This window comes from Talpa occidentalis, unplaced genomic scaffold (assembly GCF_014898055.3).
Source record: "Talpa occidentalis isolate TD23 unplaced genomic scaffold, MPIMG_talOcc4v2.1 talOcc4.3, whole genome shotgun sequence".
Lineage (NCBI taxonomy): Eukaryota > Metazoa > Chordata > Mammalia > Eulipotyphla > Talpidae > Talpa > Talpa occidentalis.
In genome coordinates, this window is record NW_023603184.1 from 5,130,287 (window position 1) to 5,154,542 (window position 24,256).

A 24,256-nucleotide genomic window follows, 5' to 3' on the forward strand; every position below is an offset into this window, starting at 1 on the left:
TTCAACAGTAGTGTGAAGAGGTTAATGTCCAACAGAGAATGGTCAAGATTTTAAGTCAGATAATTGTCCTGGGAGACTTTGCTTTCTAGGAAGGATTCAAAGGAAACCCAACGACTCTTTTGGAACAGTTTTGTTATAACTGAGTAGTGATTTAGTTACTGCGTATACTAGCTTTTAAAAGACTGTGAGTAGGAATCATTTAAATACTGAAGTATTTAAATTGGAAGTTAACATTTTGGGAGCACCATTATGTTTTTTCTCTTTCCCAGCTTGGAAACTTTGGGGACTAAATGTTCATATTCTTTTTATTTTCACTACATTCAGTTTCATCCTAATTTTTGTAACTTCTTTGTTGAAAAAAATAATTAACCTAGAGGTCATTCTGGATTGTTTACGTAGAGTATAGAATCAATAAGAATGGTTTAAAGGGAGAGCAGACTAAATTCCTAGTCCTTGGATGCTATCTGTGCAGTCTATTAACAGTAGACTTAACAATTTTAGTATTTTCATATGAGTTTTGGAAAGATTATTCCTCCTCTAACTTATTTTTGGAGGGGGTGAGGTCAGCAAGGTTTAAATGAAGGGCCCTTGATCATGAGTGATTTTCTAGTTACCAGGACCTCAGTGTTCCCAGAAAGGGATTAATGAAGACCCACTAGAGTATCTTTATGGAGAGTCTACGTAGGGAAGTTAGGCTAAGAATGTATGTTCTTCTTTTTTTTCTTGAAGATTTATTTATTTATGCATACAAGAACTGGGGTACAGGCCAGAGGCGTGGGGTGGGGTGAGAGGATTCACCAGAGACAGAGTGGGGAACAGAACAGGTAAATCTACTGAAATACACTGCTGAGGGGAGCAGTGGGCGAGACAGGAGAGGTCTGCTGTGCCATGTGGGTAGCTCCCTGGCCTGGGATCAAACTCATGCTGCAGCGGCTGCTGATAGCTTCCTAGTGCTGCATCACCAGGGAGATTTTGGACCCCTTGCATCACCAGGGAGGCCCTAAGAATGTATGTTCTATGAAAAAGATTTTATTGTAAAAGGGAATTTATATCAGAGGAGAGAATTTAGAGAAGGAGATAGCATTGTCTCCCGGGGACTGATAGGTTCTGCATAGAATTTAGAGTTAGTATAGTAGCTCAGTGGCCTCTAATGAATGCTAAATAATAAATGGAGGTTGCTATGAGTAAACAAATAAATGTTCAGAACATTTTGTTATGTTTCTGTAGGAAGTAATTAGCAGAGGCCTAATTTGAATTGAGGAGGACAAGAAATTTGGTTGTGGTGTAGTGAGGTCACAGGGATGGATCTTATCAACTTCTCCCCTGCTCTGTGATAGAAATTCACTCAACTTTTACCTTTTCTTAGTTAAATCTTATGTTCTGTCACTGTCAGATCAGATCAATCTCTTTTCTGGTATTTCCTTTAAGAAATATATGCAGGGGCCTCCCCGGTGGCGCAGCGGTTGAGCGCTGGGTTGCGAATCTGCCCGCGGCCTCTGCAGCGCCAGTTTGATCTCCAGCTGCTCCCCGGCCACCGGCCACCGGAGGAGGGTCCCACATGGCGTGCGGACCTCTCCTGCCGCCCGCTGCTCCCCTCAGCAGTGTACTTCGGTCCTTCTGCCTGCTCTGCTCCCCGCTCTGGCTCTGGTGAATTCTCTCACCCTCCCGCACCTCTGACTGTACCCACTGCTTGTATAAATAAATAAATAAATAAATAAATAAATAAATAAATAAATAAATAAAAAAAAATACAAAATTAAAAAAAAAAAAAGAAATATATGCAGGTTCAGAATATGTCTGAATTATTCGTCTTCTCTTTTATTAAGAAAGTTTGTGGGGATTGGGCTTCCCTGGTGGCTCAAGGGGTTAAGCACAGCATTGTGAAGCTATCTGCAGCCATTGCAGCACCAGTTTGATCCCCGGCTAGGGAGCTACCCACAGAGCGCAGCAGACCTCTCCTGTCTCGCCCACTGCTCCCCTCAGCAGTGTATTTCAGTCAGTCTGCCTATTCTATTCTCCACTCTGTCTCTGGTGAATCCTCTCACCCCCTGCATCTCTGGTCTGTACCCTCATTCTTCTATGCATAAAATAAATAATTAAAAAAAATATTTATTTATTTTTATACAAGAGCTGGGGTATAGGCCAGAGGCATGGAAGGGTGAGAGGATTCACCAGAGACAGAGCCGGGAGCAGAACAGGCAGACTGACTGAAATACACTGCTGAGGGGAGCAGCGGGTGCGAAAGGAGAGGTCTGCGGCGCCATGTGGGAATCTCCCTGGCCAGCCAGGAATCAAACCGGCGCTGCAAAGGCTGCAGACAGCTTCCAGTGCGCCACCAGGGAGGCCCTAAAATAAATAAATCTTTTTTAAAAAAAGAAAGTTTGTGGGGATTATGGAAGATGTAAGCTTCTTTTTATTTCTTCTAGAACTTGTCTTGGAAAGAGTTATGTATATCACTTAAAAAAGAATAATTATGTAGATCATTTGAAAACAAATGATTATTTCTATTACTATTTTTTATTTTTATTAACAGTAATAACTTTGTTTTATACTGTGTAATTTTCAAAATATTTTCAGCATGTATTAGGGAACTTATGAAACTTGTATTCTTTTGATGTTCCTTTATGCTTTTTGTTAATACTGAATCCAAACATTTATAGTGTTCAAGGATCTTCATGAATGTTGGCAATAACAAAAGATAAATCTTTTGTTAAAAGATATATCTCACCCTTGATGGAGTTATTTTGGAATGGGATGCAGTTTTTTTGCCCAGTGGTTTGGCTTACCAAAAACAAAACAAAACTCCATAAGTTCCTTTAATCATAGTCATTCTTGTTTCTTTTTCCAATTGTTCCTCATAAACCCAGAGAGAACTTTTTGTTTCTTGTCATAGTTTTTGTTTGTACAGAAGTGCTATGGTACAACCTGTCCTGTGGTTTGGGGGTAATTTATATTTTATATTTTCAAATGCCTTCTCCCCATAAGTTAATCAGATCTATTATTTTTCTTTTAACGAAGGTGAAATACGTTACCAATATATCAAAATTTTGTGATCAGTTATTGTCAGGTTGTATTTCTGTGCCCAGTAGTATGTGGCAGCCTGCCCAGTAATGTGATGTGGTGGTAGAAGCAGATTAAGGAATCAGGAGACCTGGGTTTAAGTCTTGGGTTTACCAGTTTACTAGCTGAGAGATCTTTTTTTTTTTTTAAAGATTTATTTTATTTATTTATGCATACAGGAGCTGGGGTATAGGCTAGAGGTGCAGGAGGGCTGAGAGGATTCACCAGAAACAGTGAGGAGCAGAACAGGCAGACTGATTGAAATACACTGCTGAGGGGAGCAGTGGGGGAGACAGGAGAGGTCTGCTGCACCATGTGGGTAGCTCCCTGGTGCAGTGGCTGCTGATAGCTTCATGGTGCTGAGACTTAACCCCTTGCACTACCAGGGAGGCCCCAAGAGAAGAATCTTGCACAAACTATTTAAGGATACCATAAGGAAGGTTACTCTCCTTTTTAGAGCATTTACTGTGTCATGTTCTTTACTGTGTTACTTCATTTAATACTTGTTAACAGTCCGTTAAGTTAGGTATTATTTTCCCTATGCATACACAATTCAGAAAGAAAATTGACCAGGATCACACAGCAAGTATGTGGCAAGGCTGGGATTCAAATTTAAGACTTTGGTGCTTTACTGAGTATACATTTAAAGAATGTGAAAGATAATACTTTTGTCATAATTCTTCTGTTGAGAAAAATTATATGAAACTACTTTAAAAAGATAAAGTGCTCTTAGAATATTAAAATCTATGTGAGTGATAGATGAATTTTAGGTGCTGCAAGTTTAGATGGAATGAAACTAGGGATATTTAACCCTTCCCTTCCTGTTAGTCCTGGTTTATGTGTCTGTAGATTGGTGTAGTATCTTTGCTCTCCGCCTCTTTGTTGGTAAGAGTTGATAATCTCCACTTCTCCACTTAAACTTTTTCCTTTCTTTGTTGAGTATTGTGCTTTTAACTGAGGTGTGAAATACTTCTGTCAGACCTTTTGGAACTATTTCTTGATTGTGACTTTGCTTCATCCCTTAACTGTTCATGCTTTTGTTCATATAGCAACTATTTATTGAATGCTCATTAGATGCTAATACATAGGTAAGCATTAGTGTTCTTGCTCTGGCAGAGTTTATTCCAGTGGGGAGCAGAATTGTCTAGGTACCTAATAAATACTGAAATTCAGCCAGTGGTCTGAAGGAAACAAACAAGGATAGAGAAGGAGGAGGGGGCTGTGGGGCAAAGATAAGCCAACTACTGGGTGTTTGCAGGGATTATCATTTTCATCATGATTTCCTTAATCCACCTAAAAAGTTGCAATTGCAACATGCCATGATTCAGTGAATTAAAGTTCCCTCATTGCGGGCCTCCCCGGTGGCGCAGCGGTTGAGCGCTGGGTTGCGAAGCTGCCCGCAGCCTCTGCAGCGCCGGTTCAATCCCCGGCTGCTCCCCGGCCACCAGAGGAGGGTCCCACATGGCGCGCAGACCTCTCCTGCCGCCCGCTGCTCCCCTCAGCAGTGTACTTCGGTCCTTCTGCCTGCTCTGCTCCCCACTCTGGCTCTGGTGAATTCTCTCACCCTCCCGTGCTTCTGACTGTACCCAGTGCTTGTATAAATAAATAAATAAATCTTAAAAAAAAAAAAGTTCCCTCATTGCCATCCCAGTGGGGAGTCTTCATTTGAGATTGCTACATATAGTGTTGTTACTTCATGTATGGTGACACTGGATTTGGCATAGTAAAGGATACCTATGACTTACAAATATCCAACATGTTTGACTAATGAGTTTAATTCTTTATTTCTAATGTGACCTGAATTAAGTTAGTTCTCATTTATTAAGTTTTTCCAAATTAACTATTCTTTGGAAATTAACTTTGATGAATTTGAACATTGAATAAATGCCTTCAGGTACTCTTGTAGCAGGGAATATGCTGAAGTGCTTAGTTTATATAAAAGGAGAGACTTTGGAGAATTGTCCTGAAATTAAGAAAGGGAGAAGGCAGGCTGCTAAATGTGTATGTAATAATAACTGCAATTGTGTTTTGTACCTCTTTCCCAATAAATTAAAACTATTTTGTGAACATTTTTACTGCTGCCTATTGGGATTCTATTTCTTTTTTTTGTTTTTTTTTAAGATTTATTTATTTATGCATACAACAGCTGGGGTAAAGGCCAGAGATGTGGGGGGTGAGAGGATTCGCCAGAGACAGTACCGGGAACAGAACAGGCAGACTGACCAAAATACACTGCTGAGGGGAGCAGTGGGCAAGACAGGAGAGGTTTGCCTTTCCATGTGGGTTGTTCCCTGGCCGGCTGGGGGTTGAACTCCTGCTGCAGAGGCTGCGGATTGCTTCATAATTGTGGTGCTTAACCCCTTGCGCCACCAGTGAGGCCCTGGGATTCTATTTCTGTCTGTAATATTAACTGAGGCAAATTTCACGTTTCATGATTTCATCGTTTACTACTGGCTTCCCAATACAGAACCAGAATTATTTTGTTTTAGGGTTATATGCCAATGAAGTTCTGTTAAGTTGGAGAGAATGTTTGATTTGGGCAGAGAATTGGAGTATTTCAGTTGCTCAGTGAAATAAGATAGAAAAATATATTCCCAAACCCTTGAATAACAGCATAGTGGCACTGAATGTGGAACCAGGCTGTTTGGGTTCAAATTTCAGTGCTGTCATTTACTAGCTCTGTGACTTAGACAAATTACTTCACCTCTCTGTGCCTCTCCTAATTTGTACAACATCATATAGTTGTGAGAATTAAATGAGTTAGTATATGTAAAGTATTTAAAACAGTAGATAGCATCATATGTGCCTGCTATTAATTATTATTAATATTATGACATGGTAAAGATTGTATCTTCTTTAAAAAGGAAATAAATAATTATGCTTAGATTGAAGTTTAGGGTCTTTTGAGAAAATTTGAATAGGAAGTAGGAAATTAAAGCAGAGTATTTGTCCCCCCTGCCTTTCAGCTCTTTTTAAATTAAAGTAAGAGGACGAGTCTTTACAGGGGAAGAGAAACCTAGAAAGCAACAGTGCCTGAGAGAGTTCCAAGTATAACATAGATGGCAAAATTTTGAGGATTTTGTAATAATATGCAGCAAAACAGCTATTTTAGGAACAGAAAAATTCATTGCAAAGCAGGTAGAAAATGTCTAAGCTTGCATCTGAATTTTACTAGCTATTTGAACTGTAATTGATGCTTGAGGGATTTTGAAGAAGTTGATTAAAGGCAAGGAAAAGAATGATATTTAGGGAAAAGTCAAAGCTACCAAAATCACCTTTGGTCAACTTCTGGAAGAGTGAATATATTTTTTGCATAGTGGTAAAGGTTAGGAATGCAGTATGTTGGGGTTTTTTTTTTGTTTTTTTTTTGTCTCTTAATTCTTCATGTCTTTATAAATTTTGAGTTGCTTCAGTCTTTGTCATGTTTCTATTTTCCTTTCTAAATCTCTAATATTCTTGCTCTGTCATTTAAAAAAAACTGTTTAATGATCATAGTGAAGCCTGAATTTTTCAATCATTTTCATTCAGTAAATTTTTACTGAATGTCTACCTCTGTGGCAGGTGGTAAAGATACCATAATAAGACTAATCATTACCAGTACTTATTGGAGTGCTTTGTGCCAGGCATTGCACTGAGTGCTCTGTGTTTGATTCTTTTAATTCTTATAACAACCTTATGATGTAGGTGTTTTAATTCTACCCATTTTATAGATGTGGAAATTGTGGCACAGAGAAGTGAAGGAGTTTGCCCAAGGCCATAAAGCGAGTGTGTGTCTGAAATAGGATTTGAACCCAGACAACCAGACTCCATAGTCCCCTGCTCATAATACCTAAGTTATACTGATTTTTTTAAATAAAGATTTATTTATTTATGAATACAAGAACTTAGTACAGGCCAGTGGTATGGGGGAGGGTGGGCGGGGTGAGAGGATTCACCAGAGACAGAGTAGGGAACAGAACAGGCAGATTGACCAAAACACACTGCTGATGGGAACAGCGGGTGAGCCAGGAGAGGTCTCCTGTGTCATGTGGGTCAGCTCTCTTGCTGGGGATTGAACTTGTGCTGCAGTGGCTGTGGACAGCTCCATAGGTTGTGTCCTAACCCCTTGCGTCACCATGGAGGCCCAAGTGTACTGATTCTAAACTACCTTGAACAGTTCCAAATCCTCTGAAACTATTGCCACTATACTAGACTAGAGTGAAAAAAAAAAAATAGATGTTTTCCATGATCTCATAGAGATTATAGTCCAGAGGAGAGACTGTAAACAAGAAATAAAACAATAAACGTGTAATTGTAAAGTGTGTAAAGTCTAGGGAACCTGAGTTATATTGGAGCTCTGGAGAGGATTTCTCTGAAGGAGCTGCGACTATTAGGATGAAAGGGTAAATTAAAAGGAATAGCATATATGAAAGCCTGGAGGTTGGAAACACCTTGGCATATTTGAGATTCTGAAAGATTGGTGTGGCTGGAATACAGTGAGCAGCAAGAGAAGGAGATGGTCATATGATGAGGATAAAGACTTATCCCTGGTGGTGTAGGGGTTAAAGTCTCAGCACCATCAAGCTGTCGCCAGCCACTGGGGCTTGAGTTCAGTTGCTAACCCACTTGACACACAGCGGCGTAGCAGAACTCGCCTTTCTCGCCTTTCTCGCCCACTGCTCCCCTCAGCGGTGTATTTCAGTATATTTGCCTGTTTTGCTCCCCACTCTGTCTCTGGTGAATCCTCTCACCCCCCCCCTCCCCCGCACCTTTGGCCAGTTCTTGTATGCATAAATAAATAAAACTAAATCTTAAAAAAAAAAAAAAAGACTTAGGCAGAATTGAGTCAATGGTTTTGGATTTTTTTCCCTAAGTACAGTTGGGAGCCTTTAAAGGTTTTAAGAAGTGTTGTGACCTAACATGATTTAAAAGATTACTCTGGCTACATTGTATACACTTTTTTAAATTTGTGAAAAAAATTAGAAAAGGTGAAAAGTTTGGAAAGAAGTGGAAGAGGTCTTATCTAGTAGTCCTAGTAAAAGATGGTGATGGTTTGGATTAGGCTGTAGGCAGGGGCAAAGTGGGGGGGAAGTAGGAAGTTTCAGTAGATATTTCAGAATTAGGGCAGGCTGATGGATTGGATCTGTGGGGGGAGGGAGGTGTCAAGTCTGATCCCAGATTTCTGTCCTGAGCATCTGGGTAGATGAAGTTGCCATTTCTGAGAGGGAAACATTGGAGAAGGAGCAGAATTTGACTACATTTGGGGAGTGGAATGAAGACCTCAATTTTAGTCGTGCTAAGTATGAGATGTCTGTGAAAACATACAAGTGGAGACATCAAGTAAGCAGGCTTTGAGTTAATGCTCAAAAATGACGCTGGAAATAAATCTGGATGCGCCTAGCATATAAGTGGTATTTGCCACCCAAGGAAAACAAATGGGACCTCCTAAAGAAAAGGTGTGTTAAGTACTAGGAGGACAGTGCTCAGGAGCCAACTGCAAGGATGTAAGAGAAAACCTCAGAAACTGAGAGAGGAGCATGTTTCAAGAAGGAAGTGATCACCTGTATTTTGTTGGATTTAGCAATGGGGTGGGGAGACTACATGATCATAGCAACAATAATGTTCGAGGAATGTGGGGTCAGAGTAAAGGGTTTAATAAGTAGAAGTGGAGGAAATGGAGATGATCCATGTATTTTGATTATTAGCACTTCTTATTCTTCCCATCAGAAGTAATACTTGAAGTAAATAATACTTTAAAGCAATGCTTTAAGAAGTAATACTGGGGGCCTCCCTGGTGGCGCAGCGGTTGAGCACTGGGTTGCGAAGCTGCCCGCAGCCTCTGCAGCGCCGGGTTCGATACCCGGCTGTTCCCTGGCCACCGGAGGAGGGGCCCACATGGCGCGCAGACCTCTCCTGCCGCCTGCTGCTCCCCTCAGCAGTGTGCTTCGGTCCTTCTGCCTGCTCTGCTCCCTGCTCTGGCTCTGGAGAATTCTCTCACCCTCCCGCGCTTCTGACTGTACCCAGTGCTTGTATGTGTGTATATATCAATCAATCAATCAATCTTTAAAAAAAAAAAAAAAAGACGTAATACTGGGCCTCCCCTGGTGGCGCAGCGTTTGAGTGCTGGGCTGCCAAGCTGCCCACAGCCTCTGCAGCACCAGTTCGATCCCTGGCCACCGGCGAGGGTCCCACATGGCACGACAGACCTCTCCTGCCGTGCCCGCTGCTCCCCTCAGCAGTGTATTTCGTCAGTCTGCCTGTTCTGTTCCCCGCTCTGACTCTGGTGAATTGTCTCACCCTCCCGCGCTCTGACTGTACCCAGTGCTTGTATGAATAAATAAATAAATCTTAAAAAAAAAAAAAAAGAAGTAATACTATAAGGTCTGCGAAGGGAGGAACAGTCCCTTTTCATTTTTGTGTCCTTGGCTGCTTAGACTTGGTGTCTCTTACCAGTAGGTTGTATTAAAGGAGAAAAGGGCAGCGTACTTTTTTCAGCATTGCTTTTCTGTCTTTTCCTCCTTACTTCATTGCTCTTTGTATTTTTGCAGTATTGGGTTTTGAAGTTCATTCCTTACCTTCATTTTTTTCTTACTGCTTTCCTATGGCCATTGTTGCTATAGCTAATTAGCTGAGATGCTTGATTTCTTTATCTCTTTATTTACTCACTTAAATTTTCATATAGAATATGGTATAATTTTGAGAAAGCTCAAGACTTTATTTTGGTTTCTGTTTTGTTTCTCATTTATATATTATTTGCCCAGAGTCTAATTGGCCACATTGAGATAATATTAAACATTTGGCTACCATTCTACCTAGTATTTCATGCAGCGATTTTTCTTGGGTAGTGCTAATCATTTTACGAATATTGTTCCCATTAGTTCTGCTGCTTTTCTTTTTTTAAGATAGTTTTTTGAGGTAAAATTCACATAACACAAAATTAACAATTTTAAGATGAAGTTATTTGTTATTTTTTTTTAAAAGATTTATTTATTTATACAAGCACTGGGTACAGTCAGAAGTGCGGGAGGGTAAGAGAATTCGCCAGAGTCAGAGCGGAGAGTAGAGAAGGCAGACTGATGGAGTACACTGCTGAGGGGAGCAGCAGGTGCAGGAGAGGTCTGCGCGCCATGTGGGACCTTCACCTGGTGGCTGGGGATCGAACCGGTGCTGCAGAGGCTGTGGGCAGCTTCTCAACCCAGCACTCAACCACTGCGCCACCAGGGAGGCCCCTATTTCCCTATTTGTTATTTTGTATGTTCACAGTGTTGCACAATCATCACATCTGTCTAGTTCTAAACCTTTCTGTTATTCCAAAGTAAAACCTCAAGCGGTTTCTCATTATTCCCTTCTTCCAGCCTTTGGAAACCACCAATCTGAGTTCTCTCTGAAGGGATTGATCTTCTGGATATTTGATATAAATGGAAACATAAAATGTATAATAACCTTTTATGTCTGACTCCTTTCACTTAGCATAATGTTTTGTAGGTTTATCTATATTGCAGAATGTACTGGTATTTCATTACTTTTCATGCCCAAATAATATTCTATTGTATGTATATATGATATGTTTATCCATTCATTCCTTGACGGTCACTTAGACTGTTTTCACCTTTTGGCTATCAGTCGTAGTGCTACTGTGAGCATGTGTATACTTATACTTGTTCTCAGTTGTTTTCAGTATCAACCTAGGTGTGGAATTACAGAGCCCTACAGCAATGTATTATCGGTCTGATTTCTATGCTGAAGGAATCAAAACCAACATCTGCAGCTTCCATAGAGTGTGTGATTTGTTCACTGGGCTTAGATTGGGATTGAGAATCTCCTTTCAGTATGTTTAAATTTTTGAGAAACTGAATTCTCCTAACATGCTGGCCCTATTTACATTTTACTGATGGGGTAATTGAGGTATTGCATCTGCGTGGTTTTAACTTACATCATTTTTCAGAACAAGTCAGTGATAAAACTGGGAATTTAAGAATCTTAATTATGTTTTTTGTCCAAGGTGACCCATTTAAAGCCATGTTGCATTTACATGAAGCTGTATGAAATGGACTTCCTATATTTCATAATCTCTTGAAGGAAGATTGTTCAGGTGGTGTAAAGCAGATGTTCTATTCCATTGAGGATGAGACAAGGGGGAATGTGTCTTAATTGCAACAGAAAGGCTATACGATTACAAATTAGAAAGACCTTCCTGACTACAGGATACTGAAATGTTACCAAGGGAGGTTGTGAAATCTTCCTCAAAGACTTAGTTAATATATTCTGGGATGATATAGATGCGGGCTTGTTTAGAAATTATGGAGATCACAGAGATGATTAAATGAGTTCCTGGTAAGCCCAGAACATAGTTGCTTGATGGTTAATCTAAAACAGTACCTCTGGCATTTTAATGAGTGTGTTTTCATTTTCCTTACGAAGAAATAATAGCGTGTAGGTGAATTGCTTGAGGTTTCCTGGTAAAATAGGAAGCATTCTGAATCTACTTGACTGCCATGTTGAATGCTCAGTGATGTTTTTCTTATCTTTCATGGCTGTATGATGCATTATTTTTAAGATTCTTCCTAATTGTAGGGATCAAAGCCAACATCTGCTGCTTCCATAAAGGATGTGATCTGAGAGTTATTTGGTAGACTTAGGTTGGGATTGGGATTCCTTTTCCTATAAAAGTTGGTTTGGTCTCTAGCTATACATGTAGAAATGGGAACACATCAAAAACAGATTAAGGTAATAGATTCCTAATGATTAGGAGGGGTTGGGTTAAAATTGTTTCTTTGAAAAAGTGCACATGGCATACATATTTTTGGTTTGTGGTACCTGGAGAAATAGAAGCCCAAAAGATAGGCAAATGAACATTAGATACTGAACATTAGAAAAGGAACATAGTATTCATTAAATATAGTATTAAGTTACCAGTTTCAATGCTCAGCTCAGGCAATCAGAATAACATTAATTCATTTACTTTATACTCAGGGTCTGCATTAAGGTATCTCATAAATGATCCCTTTCCATTATCAAAATTGTGCTTTGAAGTCTCTGGGTCATTGACTGGGAAGCCAAGTTGGCAGGAGGCATTACCATTGGTATCTTTAATGAGGATTTATTAGGCTTATTTATTTTAGTTGAACTGTGGGAGCATTTGCCCTGTCTCTGCGACTGAAAATGTCATCAAAGATACTTATTCAACTCTTTTGAATTTGCAGCAACTGTTACCTTTGCAGGATAATGCTTAGCCACATGCTGAGAATTTTATATTTGTTCTTCCATGTAATATTCATAACAAACCTATAAAGTAGGTGGTGGTATTTGTATTGCAAAGGACAAGAAAAAGTGAACTCATTGTTTCTTGCCAGAAGTTATGCAGATGGTGAATGACAAAGCTGAGAAGAAGACAAAGTCTTCTGTTTTAAGCTAGTGTTTTTCAAACTGTGTTCCTTGGCGGTGCCTAAGGAAGAAGTTTTGAATCTCCCACTATACTAAAACCAGAGCAGCTCAGTTTTTTTTTTTTTTTTATAGTTTAGTGTTTTCACATAAAATATATGTATATGAACACACATATATAAGTAAATAACATTGTTCATTTTTGTACAGTGTGTGCTTTCTCCTCTTAGGTGTAATCCCCATATGATTCCCACCACCAAGACATTACCATAGTCTCTTGTGCTCTTTCCCCCCTCTGTTTTGATCCCTCTCCCTCCCCTCCCCCTCATGTTTACATATAAGATTTTACTTGGAAAAAGGGTTTTGCGCTAACAAAAAAAAACAAAAACCTGCAAAACACGGAAGAATCATGAAAGAAAATTAGTTAAAACAACCTGAAAATTGAAAAGACAGCTAAACTACATAACCACCAGTTAGGAGCTTGTGTGAGAGTTTGAAGTGACTGTGTCACAGTCACATGTGCAGTGCACTTTTTTCTGTCCTTAGCGGAGTATTGTATAATGGGAAGATCACGAGCTTCTAGCCCAGCTTCTGGGTAGCTGTGGCATTTGGGAATACTTCCTTAAACCTGGTAGCCATGAATGTACAATGGATGATAATACCTACTTCTCAAGAGTGGTTGTAAGTGTCAGAAATAACATGTAAAATGTCAGTTCGTAGAAGATGCCCCCAAATATTAGATATTGCTAAGGTGATAATGATATTGTTGATGGCAGTTTTTTAAGGGCATGTTGACATTTCCTTCTCAAATGCCTGCAAAGCTTCTGTCACCTCAAGCATAGGCAGTCCTTTACCTCTGTATGTATGTACCTCATCATGAGTGCATAGCATTGCTTTTAATAGTTAGTCTTTAAACTGCAGTGAAAATTCGTCTTTAAGTACTGCATGATTATTCATGGATGCATTTGTCATTGATGAAAGAAGAAAATAGTTGAACTTCATTAAATTCGTTTTCATTGGACTTAAAGCAGCAGCAGTGGAAAGGAACCTCATACTATAAGTAGAGAGACCTCGGCTTTTTGTCTGAAAACTTCACTTAGTGAGTCTTGTAACAATGCATGAGTGATTTCACTTTAAGATCCTGTGGTCAAAATGATGTCTGAGTCAGCTTTAACCCTGTACTTCCATGATTTTTTTTTCATTGCCAAAATCTCCAAAAATTACATCACTGTTTTTGGAGGAACTTTATGTTGATTTGAACTGGTAAGCTTCCCTTCACATTTACGGAGCATGTCTGGTGCACTGTTTCGTATAGAAAAACATAGTAGATCTTTTGGCCAGGGATCAAGAAGGGAAATACTGACTTGTAGAATATCAGAGAAGAATTGTAACTGCTCTGAACAGATATAAGGAAGCTAATGTGTGAGGTTATCATTTGCTTTTGGGAGGATAGCTGGATTCTCCAAACCATAGCACTTTTTACTTCCTTGAGGGAAACTCTTGCCACACATTTTAGTGCTATAATTACAGTTACAGTGTATTGCAGTTGCAGTCTCTCCACTAGGCTGAAAGCTCTTTGGGGTTGGAGGTCTTTCTGTTGTTTGTTTGTTTGTTTCCCCCACCTCTCTGCCCCTGACACAAGTAGGGCTTGCCATACAATATAGTTTCACCAAAATCTGCTAGATAGGGAAAAAAATTGAATCAAAGTCAGTGGGCATATTTAGAAAATGACTTGTGCCTAAACACTTGTTAAATTTGTTGACTCTAGAGTGTACAAAGAATTAGCACTTAAAAGTGATAGTAGCTATTTTTACAAATGGATGTTTAGAAAATTAGCAGTAATACATCTTGCACTTCCTCTGGAAGGAGGAGTCCATTTTCAGAGAGGTTTGTTTGCTATACCTTGAGTACATGAGAGAATTATCCCCTCTTTCAACTGAAGAGAAATCATTTAGTATTTCTTCCTCCATAGGACTACAGAATAGATCAAAGGGGGGAAACATAAAGGGGAGTGGGAAGATCTTGCATTTTTATAGATCTGTAGAATGTGATTTCTATACTGCACTTGCTCTCTTTTGTACTCAGTGAGTATGGTTGACTCAACTATTACACAGTATGTTAGTATGGAAAACATTTGCCAGGTTTGCCCCAGTGAGAAAATATTCTATACCTGCTATCCTATTTGGTGTTTAAGGATTTTTTTTTTTTTAAGATTTATTTATTTATACAAGAACCAGGGTACAGGCCAGATGTGCAGGAAGATGAGAGGATTCACCGGAGACAGAGTAGGGAACAGAACAGGCAGACTGACCGAAATATACTGCTGAGGGGAGCAGTGGGCGAGACAGAAGTCTGAGCGACATGTGGGTTGCTCTGCAGCTAGCAGGGATTGAACCAACACTGCAGAAGCTGTGGACAGCTTCACAGCACTGTGCTCAACTGCCTGCACCACCAGGGAGGGCCCCTAAAGATTTTTTTTAAGCCTTCTATGATGTTACGGGTGGAGATGGTAGACTGCACAGTAATATATAGCTCATATCCCATTTTGATACATAAAATCAAATCTGTTGTTATACACAATAATGCATAGGGAGTTTGCATGCTTATCTCAGGGTGGGAGTTAGAGGAATTAGCAGGGAGGCAGACTTTGCTTTACTTCTTACAAGGAGCATGTGTTTCCTTTAGTTAACTTTTTATATCAGACAATTATAGATTTACATGCAATTGTGAGAAATAAAATAAAGACCCCGTGCACCTTATACCCAATTTCCTCATATCATAACTTTTTTTTTAAAGATTTATTTATTTATTTATTTATTTATTTATTTATTTATTTATTTATTTATTTATTTATTTATACAAGCACTGGGTACAGTCAGAAGCACGGGAGGGTGAGAGAATTCACCAGAGCCAGAGGGGAGAGCAGAGCAGGCAGACTGACGAAGTACACTGCTGAGGGGAGCAGCGGGTGGCAGGAGAGGTCTGCGCGCCATGCGGGACCCTCCTCCGGTGGCGGGGGAGCAGCCAGGGATCGAACCAGCGCTGCAGAGGCTGTGGGCAGCCTCGCAACCCAGCGCTCAACCGCTGCGCCACCGGGGAGGCCCAAATCATAACTTTTTTTAAAAGATTTTATTTTTGCATGTATGCAAGAACTGGGGTATAAGCCAGAGGTGCTGGAGAGGAGTGAGAAGACTCACCAGAAATACAATGGGGAGCAGAACAGGTAGATCTACTGAAATACACTGCTGAGGGGAGCAGAGGGCAACACAGGAGAGGTCTGCTGAGCCATGTGGGTCAGATCCCTGGCCGGGGATTGAACTCATGCCTCAGTGGCTGGCAGTAGCTTGTTAGTGCTGAGACTTAACCCCTGCACCACTAGGGAGGCACCATATCATAACATTTTACAAAACCATAGTATACTGTCACAACTAGAATATTGTCATTGATATGGTCAACATACAGAACGTTTCCATTACAACAAGGATCTCTCCTTATGTCCTTTGATAGCTGCTCTCATACCCCAAGTTACAATGATCAGACAATACAGTGGATAAAGTTGCAATAAGGCTTTGCCCAGAGATTCAAGGGAGGTGGCCCATTATCAATTCCTTCAGCCCCATCTGTGTACTCTGATAGCTACTAATACTCTTCCTTTGTCATTTCAAGAATGTTATATAAATAGAATCATATAATGTATAACCATTTGTATTGGCTTTTTTCACTCATCTTAATTCCCTGAGGGCATAATTCCCTGGAGATTCATCCAAGTTACATATATCAATAATCCCCTTCTTTTTCATTGCTGAGTAATAGTCCATGGTTTGGATGTATCACAATTTGTTTATTCATCTGCTACCATCCCCCTAACCCCCGGTCCTTGGCTATTATGAATATATTTACTATGAACTTTTATGTACCTATTTTTGTATAAATGTAGGTTTTTCATTTCTCTGGAACAGATACCCACAAGTACAGTTGCTAGATTTGTATAGTTTGTATTTCTCTGTATAGGAGAAAAAAAATTATGTGGTTCCTTTTCAGAGTACTCAAAAACCTTACATTCTCAGTGCACATAACTTATTTGCCTTGATTTCTGGTGCTTGCTCTGGCATCAAAGCAATAATAATAATACTACAATTTTCGTCTCTTTTATCTGATGATCTGTCTCTATATTACAGATTTTAATTAACACTCACAACCCACTAGGAGGCAGGTAATGGTTAGTTCTGGTGAGGTTAGCTCCTTTACAGATAAGTAGGTTGAGGCATGGATATCATGGGATTTGCCTAAGATATATTGTGTTCTGGCTCAAGTTAAGTTAGATTTATTCATTGTTTCTCATTTTCTCTGTCTCCTAAATCAACTCTGTATAATTATGACATTCTAGATATCAGAACAGGAAAGGATTTTTTTTTCTGCATCTGAGGTTTAATGTCTGTTATATAGTATAGCATAGTATAGTATAGTGGTTAGAGCATGCACTTTGGTAATTGATTTGGTTTTTAATTTCTTCCATGTGGACAAATCATTTAGCCTTTTAAAGCCCCAGTTTTGTGATTTGTGAAATGGGGATAATGATTGTGTCCTGTGAGGCGTATATGAAGATGTGTGGAAAAGTGTTTTGTACTGCCACGTATATAGGATATGTTTAATGAATGTTAGATAAAAGTATTGTTTTAAATATATTTTGTAGTCTTCCACTAGTCTTTTATCAGTTAGAAGATAAACAGATAAATATTGGGATTTTTTTAATGATTTATTTATGCCTACAAGAACTGGGGTACAGGCCAGAGGTATGGGGGTGAGAGGATTCACCAGAGACAGAGTGAGGAGCAGAACAGGCAGATGTAAATGTACTGATATACACTGCTGAGAGGAGCAGCAAGAGAGGTCTGCTACTCCATGTGGGTCACTTCCTTGGCCGGGATTGAACTCATGGGTAGTGGCTGTGGATAGCTTCATAGTGCGGCATCTTAACTCCTTGTGCCACCAGGGAGGCCCCAATAAGGATACGTTTTTTGAATGTGATTTTAATTTCAGTCTTATATCAAAATATATCAACATAGAAAGTAATGTTGAATTATATTTATTGTACTATTAGTTTGTATGAAAACTTAAAGTTTCTTCTGAGTTAATTTTATTTTTTCAGGCTTATAGTCAGAGAAAAATAAGAAGTGATTATAAATGATTGCTGTCTCCCTTTATCCTGCGCCCCCCAAAGCATTACTTAATTCATTTTTTTAAAGACTTTTTTATTTGTGCATACAAGAACTGGGGTACAGGCCAGAGGTGTGAGGGGTGAGAGGATGCACCAGAGACAGAATGGGGAACAGAACAGGCAGATTGACTGAAATACACTGCTGAGGGGAGCAGTGGGCGAGTCAGGAAGGCCTGCTGCACCATGTGGGTAGCTCCCTGGCTGGGAATTGAACTCATGCTGCAGAAGCTGTGGATAGCATCATAGGTTGCATCTTAACCCCTTGTGCCACCAGGGAGGCCCTACTTAATTCATTTAATATGACACTTAGTTGTCATAAAACAAGGAACATCATTTAATGTCTAGAATAACCAAGTGTCAGGGCTTAGAGATCATCTAGGGTAGTTCAGTCATTTGACTGATGGCAAAGTCCAGAGCAAGCAGGCGATGTAAGATCACAGAGGCAAAGCAGGAATGGGAACTCATATCCCCTGAATTTTTCTTTTTCTTTTTTTAAAGATTTATTCATTTTTGCATACAAGAGCTGGGATAGAGGCCAGAGGTGTGGGGGGTGAGAGGATTCACCAGAGACAGAGTGGGGAACAGAACAGGCAGACTGACTGAAATACACTGCTGAGGGGAGTAGCAGGCGAGACAGGAGAGGTCTGCTGTGCCGTGTGCGTTGCTCCCTGGCTGGGGAACGAACTTGTGCTGCAGTAGCTGTGGATTACTTCATGGATTGCATCTTAACCCCTTGCGCCACCAGGGAGGCCCATATCCCCTGAATTTCATCTGATAGCACTAACTATTTGATGGTGGATGAGTAAAACTGTTAGTGCCTGACTGAAGGGTACCCAGGAACTCCACACCGTTAAGGGGTGCACACAGATCCAGCCATCTTCCCAGCCAAAGACAAAGGAAACAAACTCTTCATGTGAAATATTTTTAATAGAATTGGTGTGCCTAAAGAGAAAGAGAGAGAATAGAATTTCAAACACTAATTTCCCAGTAATACTCAAAAAATTGCCTGTACCATTATGGGCAAGTGCCAGCTAAACAGGATTGGCCTAAAGTGGGGCTGCTGAGACCTGAAAGCTTGCCACAAGTCCAACGTACCTCTGGCAAGGGTTAGGCAGAGAGCTGGGAGTTACCCACATGGTGCAGCAGTCCTTTCCTGACTCGCCCACTGCTTCCCCTCAGCAGTGTATTTCAGTCAGTCCACCTGTTCTGTACCCTACTCTGTTTCTGGTGTATCCTCTTACCCACCGCACTTCTGGCCTGGTCCCCAGTTCTTGTATGCGTGGATGAATAAATTTTTGAAAAAAAAATATGCCCACATAATTCACAATGAGTTCAAGATTGTGGCTGCATTGTCTCTGTGGACCAGGAGCAGCCTCTCCACACATCTCTCACCCCTGTGTCTCTTCCAAGTGTTTCTACATGTCTCTCCTCCATGTGTCTACTTCCAGCAGTACTAGGGTACAAGCAAGAGAGTAGACCTGTCTGATTCCAGGTCCACCTGGTCCACCCCTAGTTCCTAGTAGCTACCCTATGCGCATGGAGGTCCAGTTCATGGCATATTGGAACTTGTAGTCAAAGGCAGCTGCATGTAAGTGGGGGTGGGGAAAATGGCGCTACTTCTCTGCCCCTGTTCCTTTCACTGAGTTGTATCTCTGACAGTTAAGTGGAACTCCCTACAGTGCATGGTTCTTCTAACTGGTCAACCAATAAGTGATTTCCACATTATGGAGCTATTCAGCTGAGGGAATCGAAGGGCAAAGAATTCACCAATGGAAACCTAGTTATTTATCTCTTTGGCCTGCTTGTGCAATGCCTTCTTGTACCTGTATCAGGAGAGCAGCTGCCCCTTGTCCTTGTGAAGCTCATGCTCATGCTCCACCTCATGCTCCTGGCTCTTGCTGAGCATCAAGTTCAGATTCTCTAGCATTTTGACCACCAGTGACATGAGTTCCTTGACCACCTCCTTGGCTTAGCACTGGGTGAGGTGCTCAAACTCATTGTAAATGGATTCTGCCAGGCTACACACCAGCTTTGACATCAGCACTACAGCCTGAACTGTAGTGATGCTAGCATATTGCTTGCTGCTGCCCTCGTCCGTCTGGATCTGCATCATTGCAGCCCATCACCTTTGTTGCAGTGGCTGCTGTTCCCCTCCCCCCCCATTTTCTTCCTAGCACTTATCAGTACCTGAATGTATCATCAGTTTTTAATTACACAAATAACCATAGAAATAACCATAGGAATGTTATTGTACACTGTAATTTCTTCAGTGCCTAGAATAGTGCTGAGTACATAGCAAATGTTCATTAAATGCTTGGTGTATGTCTATCATTGATTATGCATCCTTCTCTTCCTTCTTAGCTGGGAAACATTACTGGCAGGGTAGAGGAGCATCTGGACCTTTGAACCAAAGTGCTCTGCATGTAATAATTTGACTTCTGAAGCCTTGAGGGAAATTTTTCCTTTTCCTATTCCAGTCAGCCAAGAACCTGACCTGGACTGACTCTAACACTGGAGAACACTGAACACAGTATCTACTGAACTCAGTAGTGGGAGTCAGGCTCTGATACTATGTGAAGGAAAACCTGAATTCAAATCCCGCTTTGGCTGATGATTTCTTTGGCAAACCTAGATGAATTTTTTAACCTCTTCCATGTTTTGTTTTTCTTTTTCTTTTTTTTTTTTTTTTTAATTTTCTAGAGGCATGTCTTATTTATCTATTTGTTTGTTTGTTTGTTTGGTTTATACATGCACTGGGTACAGTCAGAAGCCGGGAGGGCGAGAGAATTCACCAGAGCCAGAGCGGGGAGCAGAGCAGGCAGAAGGACCGAAGTACACTGCTGAGGGGAGCAGCGGGCGGCAGGAGAGGTCTGCGCGCCATGTGGGACCCTCCTTCGGTGGCCGGGGAGCAGCGGGGGATGGAACCGGCGCCGCAGAGGCCGCGGGCAGCTTCGCAACCCAGCGCTCAACCGCTGCGCCACCTGGGAGGCCCCCATGTTTTGTTTTTCTTAAGTGTCTGGTGAATTATCTCTGATGTCCTGGTGCTTGTGAAGATTGCTGGGTTAATGTTCTCAAAACTTTTTAACAGTACTGTTGCTGGGTGTTGTAGGGGGTTTTCCAAGGACTATTGGGGGGAATGTGGTCCTCCCAAGGAGGAGAGTTGAACTCTTTGTCCTAAAGTCTGGAGATAATAGAAAGATGTGATCCTTCTGGCTCTGACTCCATATCAGCCTCCCTGGTACTGCTAGTGGATGAAAGGATGTTGCTGCCAAAATCATCAGGCCTGTTTGCCTGAGGCATCTGGGGTCACTTCCCTCTTCTGGGGTTAAGCTGTTTTCTTCCATCCTAAGCTACTTTTATTCCTTTGCTTGCTAGTAGAAAATCTCTTGCCAGTTTTGTGCATTTCAGGGTTGCCTTCCTGGATTCATTTCATAGCTTTGGACTCAGAAATTGAATTTCACTTTCTTCTTGGTCCAGCAGCTTCCTCCTTGTTCCTCTTTGAATTTTCAGGTGTTCTTATGTTCTCAGTGCACTGATTCCTCTCGAATAGTTTGCAGGTAAATTTAAATCTGTTAGCATACTGGGTGCCCAGGGACCCCCCCCCAGAAATGGGGTGCACACTCTAAAAGGGATCTTGCTATCCACAGCATAAGGACAAAGGAAGCAGACCCTTAGTATAATAGATCTTTAATAGAATTGGTGTGCATGGAGAGAGAAGAAGAAAGGACATTCCAAAAAAAAAAAAAACCAAAAACTCCCAAATTACTTATTCCCTTGTGGGCAAATGCTCAGCCAAACAAAGTTGGCCTGAAATGGGGCCACTGAGGCCGAAGAACTTGCCATAAGTCTAATGTATCTTCTGGCAGGAAACCAGAGGAAAGGGATTCTGAAGCGGTCCCAGAAAGCTGGGATAAAAGGAGACACAAAAATATAAATCAAGATAACTGCTGCCGTTGTGAGCCTTCTTGCGTGCCTCTCACCCTGTGTCTCTTCATCTTTCTCCTCCGTGTGTCTCCTTTCCAGTAGTACCAGGGGACAAGTCAGGCAGCAGGGTGTGTTTGTCTGTCTGTATGTCTGCAGTAGAGGTGCAGGTTCTATCTATTAAACTAGCTTTCGTTTCTGGACTTTTTGCTTCTTACAAAGGGACTGTGTATAATTTTTATGGTATTGGAATTGATTGTATGAAATTATTTGCTTTCAATTGGTCTGATGATTGCTTAGAGGTACTCTCTGATTCTGCTTTCTAGTCACTGTAGTTTTCCTTGCACTTTCTTAGAACTGTAGGTGCCAGACATCTTTGTGTGAACTCCCATTTATTGTGTACACCAGTTATTCACAGTTAGTAATCCTGCCTTTAATTTTTGTTTTTTGTAATCCATTTCTTCTCAAATACTCCAAGGACATTACTCCTTGAAGGCAGAAAGACGGTGTTACTACTTTCAGTTTATACATGGAGGAAAGCTTCAAATTCAGCAAGTGTCCAAGATTGTGTAACAACTCAGTGGTAAAAATCAGACATTGACAACTTCTTACCTCTTAGTCTTACCTTTACTCATTAAATCATATCATTTTTAATATCTTGAGAACTTCATCCTTGCTCTGAGACTATGTACTACCCCTGTACTTTGTTCTAAATATGCTGTTTCAAATAGGATTAAAAAAGTGTTGTTTCCATCTCTAATGTATGTCTTTTTTAAAATTCTTCCTCTGCCCTCCATGGTAGTGATGGGAATGGATTTACCCATTGCATACTGTGTTGCTTCATGGTTAAAGACATTTGCATAATGAAATGACAGATTGAACTTAGGTTGATAATGATAAAGGGTTTTCTCCTTTTAAAGATTTGACTTATAGATCCTTTTCCAGTTCATAGACATGATGATTGGGTGTTCACGCGGCTGTGTGAGATGTGCCTCCCTTAAACCTTATTACGACATCAGCACATTACCCTTCTGATGTGGGAAAAAAAAAAGATTTGACTTATAGAAATTGAATTTATGACCTTGAACTCATCAGCACCACCCCATAACTGACCATATGTATTTTTTTATCTAGATGTTTCTGTTTGAATGTGGGGGTTGTTTTGAGTTTTCCTTGTAACTTTAAAATGTATACACATACTCATTATATTCTATGCTAGGTGCTGTGCTAGGTATTGGGACTATGACAGATATGGTTTTTGCCCTCACAGAGTGTATAGGCTAACAAGGAAAAAGAGTTCCAACAAGGAAAATGACACTAAATAATGTTTTAGTTATCTCTTGCTGTGCAAAATCAACCTTTAATGTGTGTTTTTTCTAATACTACCAAGCAAGTCTCCAATTCTCAGCAGTGACTGCATTTCCCACAATCTAACTCAATTCTGACACTAACTAGAGATGGCATCAGATCCCACAGGCACACATGTACGTGTACACACATGCACACATGCATGCACAGACCTGGCTCAATTTCAGAGCCTTCACCTGTCCAGGTCGCCTATGCCTCTGATAGATAGCAGGTTCTTGAGACCTTTTCCTTGGGTATGATTACTTGGCTAGAATGGCTCAAACAGCATTTAACAGTTTATTTGAAAAGATACAGATGAATAGCCAGGTGAAGAGGCTCACAAGGTGAGATCTAGAAGGGTCCCAAACATAGAAACTTAGGTCGCCATGAAACTGGGTGCATCATCCTTCTGGAATGGTGCTCACCAACCGGGAACTTCATTGAATCTTGTTTAAAAGTTTTTATAGAGCTAAATCTGCAGGCTCCCCCAACTCCATTCCTTCTCAGGACAGTGGATGGGGCTGAAACATCCAACCCTCTAATCACTTGGTGATTAGATATCTGGTGACCACCCCTTCCTAAGACTATCAAGTGGTACCACCCCAATTCATCTCCTTAGCATAAATTCCAAAGGGGCTCTTGTAAAAGACAAAAGACTCCTCTGTTTGGTGATTTCAAGGGTTTTAGGAACTCTGCCAGCAATGAGGATGAAGACCAAATATATTTCTTATTATAAATCACAGTATCACCGCCACCTCAAGATTTGTGGCTTAAAACAATAATTTTGACTTGTTTGGATGGTTCTCCTGCCCTAGGTCACATCTGTTGAGGTTCACTCTTTGTTGGCTTTCAGCTAGTGGCTGGGCTGAAAAGGTGCAACAAAGGTACAACTCATTGGTGTGGATTCTTTCTTGATAGTTTTCCATGTGACTTCTCTCTTTCTAGGTGATATCGTATTCATATATTAACCTCTACATGGTCACTCTATCCAGTAGGGCATCCTGAATTTCCTTACAGCCTGTTCACTGGCTTTTAAGAATGAAAGTGGAAGCTGCCAGGCCTTTCTTCCGCCACATACTGTGATCACTAGAAGTCACAAAGTCAGCCCAGATCCAAGGGGAGAGAAATACATTCTTAACTCTTCATAGGTAGAGCAGCATGGGGATAGAGTAGGAAGGAATTGATGATGCTATCTTTGGAGAAAATCTGCTAGTGGCAGTTAAAGTAAGGTAATTGTAGAGAATTACTAATTTAGGACCAACTCTAGAAGTGCAAGGAGGTCACTAATAAATCTATCTGCCATGAGGATGAAACACTGTTGGCATGAGACTATATAGTCAAGTGTCGCTA

General features: G+C 40.7%; 1 protein-coding gene and 1 non-coding gene across 3 annotated transcripts in view; both read left to right on the forward strand.

Moving 5' to 3' along the window:
* The window catches only part of LOC119255313 (activating molecule in BECN1-regulated autophagy protein 1-like), a 68,381-nt gene that overhangs the window by 1,074 nt on the left and 43,051 nt on the right, over positions 1-24,256 (forward strand). The window lies entirely within an intron of this gene.
* On the forward strand, positions 22,493-22,596 carry LOC119256463 (small nucleolar RNA U13). The gene has a single exon (XR_005127793.1). It is a non-coding gene; the product is annotated as a small nucleolar RNA U13 (small nucleolar RNA).